The sequence below is a fragment of the Gobio gobio genome (genome assembly GCF_949357685.1).
Source record: "Gobio gobio genome assembly, chromosome: 3".
In the NCBI taxonomy this organism is placed as follows: Eukaryota; Metazoa; Chordata; class Actinopteri; order Cypriniformes; family Gobionidae; genus Gobio; species Gobio gobio.
The window spans coordinates 49,532,174-49,535,762 of record NC_137099.1 but is presented as its reverse complement, the minus strand read 5'-3'; positions in this window follow the sequence as shown (position 1 = coordinate 49,535,762).

The following is a 3,589-nucleotide window of genomic DNA, read 5'->3' as shown; positions in this document are numbered from 1 at the left end:
GACTGTTCTCTCATCCTCTCATCCTGGATGAATGAGGCAAATGAGAGGCGACAGACACCGATCTACTTAGGAAGTGAAAAAGTGACGTTGTGAATGGGAATCCAAGGCCCACGGTCTGTTTAATCCTTGTTAGAAAGAATGAAGAATGAAATATTCCGAGTGACTCCAGATCCAAGTGACCGCCTGTGAAATTAGCTTTGGAGAAATTGAGAAATGAAGGGGCTAATTTGAAGGTGACTAACTAGAGAGCTAGAGAACTGTCCTTCTGAAGGACTTCATATCTTATTCTTGTTCCTCTCTCTCTCTCTCTCTCTCTCTCTCTGCCACACCTGCTCTTGAGCACAAAGTGACACCTGAGCAGGTGTCCAGCAGCGTTTTGTTGTGTCACTACAGCTGTGGATCAGGTAATGCTGGACTGGCTCGGCTTCTGAGGTCCAGTTACACTAAAAGGTCAGGCAGGAGCACCAGGCACGAAAAGGTCATCAGTCTTTCGGCTGTTCCCTAATTGAATGCTATACCTCAATAGGACCCATAATTATATTCATTAAACACTTTGCGGTTTCTTGACAGATGCTCTTTTTTCATACAAATATATCAAAAATGACCATATTTATTTTGATATTTTTGTGGGGCTCAGATATTGGAATAAACAGAATAAAAGTCTTGTTAAAAGACTGAAATTCTTTTAAAACAAATGGTGAAAAAAATAACACAAATTATATTCATTGAAGACATTGTAGTTTCTATATTTCATTACAAAACATGAAAAAGTTTTGATGAAAATATTTTCAATTTCTGAAAAAAAAGTGTCTAGGTGTTCAAAGTTTGTAATAAACGGAAAAAAATGTCTTGTTAAAAAATTGTGAAAAAATATAATTATATTCATTAAGGAGTTTTTCCCTCCATAAAAAATACATTGAAATGCAATTCAAAAACCTATTTTATGATAAACATACTTTCAAACTTTTTGTGTTTTAAAATTAATCTAAATTCTCAAGAAAAAAAAAGGTCTTGCTAAAAATAATGAACATATTTTCAGTGTCTGAAAATTCATTCGAATGTTGGTGTGGTTTAGAGTTAAAACTGTCTATCTGTTCGGAGATTGTAATAGGAAAAAGGTTATTGAAAGACTGAAATTATTGAAAGAAAATCTTGCTTTAGCATAATCTATTATTGTTTAGCACGATACAAAATAAGCAGTGAGGCTGTTTTATTTTGAAATATAAGAAATAAATTGTCCACCCAATCAAAACTAATGTTGTATGTAACCTGCAGGAAGCCATTTTGTTGTTACAGGAAACCCACACAGACAGAAACACCTTTAGACCTTTTATTCTTCAATAAAAATAAATAAATCATTACTTTGGTCTTTTATATGAAAAGGAATGAGTAAAAAACATAATATAAAAACTATACTAGGAAAAAATTTGTTTGAAAGCTTAATGATTAAATTGTACACTCGAGTGTATTCAATGTGTAATGAAATGTTCTAGTATTTTTCAACTTCATGGTTATTAAATTAACAAATCATTGGATTTGTTTGGGTTTAGCTATGGGTGACACAGTTAACACAATGTGTCAAAGGGAGTGTCATTACATCAGTCTAAAACCGAGAACCCTTGTTAGTTTTCCATCATGCTCTAAGAGCTGTATCTTGTGTCGTGGTGTCTTTTTTTACCCGGTGTGTACGTGTGTGTTTGTTGCATTAGAATAACTAGTGTTTCTGATAGTTATACATGCAATGTCGCTTTCTCACCAGCAGATGCCACTAAAGCGCTGTAGTGCGTCACGCGCCTGCCGCTGCATGACGCATCTTTGTTCGGGATTTTAGGCAGCTGTTCATGAGTCAGCGCCTTCTCGGTTGTTACGGGTGAAGTGGGCTCTGTTGCAGTGATGATTCACATGGTTGTGTGATAAAAGGAACCGATTTTTGCTCGGTTATAATCCGTTCCTCCCTCTCTCGTGCAGTCACGACTACTGCTTTTGACTCAGCAGCCTAGAATGACAGAAACAATACCGTGACCGATGAAAAACTTAAGAGGACAAATGTTAAGTGGCATTTATAGGTTCAACACTGTTTGAACTGTTCGCTCCAGTGGAAGCGTTCAGGTGTTTAATCAAACTGAAACCAGTACTTATGTCAGTGAACAGCACATTGACCAGTGGATTGTTCGTTAAAGTCCCCATGAAATCAAAATGTTTTTGTTTTTTGGGGGGGATTTTAGTATGAATATGTTGGTCTACTGTTATCTATAAGCTAGTGTGTTCCTAAACAAGGACAAAATTTGCATTTAGAAGATATAAACATTCAAAACTTCAGCTTCTCATCACATTTTCTGTCCAATCAAATGCTCTCTAAAATCTGAAGCGTCCTGCCCCCTACATTATAAATAGACGCTGAATCTTAGGTTAAAATCAGTCACTTGTTCACATATTTGCTATATTCTACATGGTGAATGGCATAGTGCACTATGTAGGGGATAGGGAACGATTCAGACAGTGTAAATATGCTTACCCTTGGGGCGAATGAAGAGAGGACAGTCCAGAGACACGATAGCACAGAGCGGGTCATATGCGCGAGACGGCGCATACCAGAAAACGTATTTGAATTCTGCAATGCTATATTTTAAAGCAATATGGAGGAGATTAGGAGGAAACTGCGGCTTTACCAAGCAGCAACCTCCTCCAGGTTCTATTGAAGCCAATACGGAAGTGACTTAAACTGCAATTCATCGACTGCCCACTAGGGACAGGCTCCAGAAGGGAGCAGAATCTCATTGAGCCCCATGTTAAAAAGCCACAGCAGAAAAACACATGTTTACAGCCTGGCACAAATTGTAGTTTTGGTCTATACAGCTAATTTTGCCCTTCATGACAACTGTGAGGGGGGTGAATTTTTTTATAACTCATTCGTTTACATTATATAAAGCCTTAAAGTTCTGTATAATTAAGGGCGTGGCCACTTTGAGTGACAGGTGGATTGCCGTTTATCTGCTGTCTGTTAGTCATCGCGTCACCTCAGCTCCGCCCACGTCCCGCCTCTTTGCCCATTTTCTGTTATCCGGGAGTGACGCGCTGCCAAGATGGCAACGGCCAGCTCGACCCTACTTTACGCTTCAAAACTGCTCTTCAGAATCCTATGGGTGACGTCACGGACACTACGTCCATATGTTTTTACAGTCTATGGCCCCGCCCTGTCTTCCTGTTTCAGTGGAAATTATGTCAACACATTGAATAATGCTGCACGTTTCAAGGCACTTCAGTGGGCCTTTAATAGTTGTAAAGGTACCATCCCTGACCACTTTAATTATTGGAGTCCATAAGTTTGTAAACCGATGTGTGTGTCTAAACTAGCAATACTTTGGGTAAAATTTTGCAGAAAAATGTCCCCAGAATACAAAATCGGAAAAAACTTCCTGTGGGGAATTACTCAAAGAGAAAAGTGGCTCATTTCACTGAAAAAAATTAAATAAATGTTGACTTTTAGGGGTAGTCCCTTACAGTTTGCTTTATTTAATACATTTTCCCATTTAGATAGCTTTTAAAATGATTAATATTTTCAATATTTCATAGCACTTTAGCAAATAGA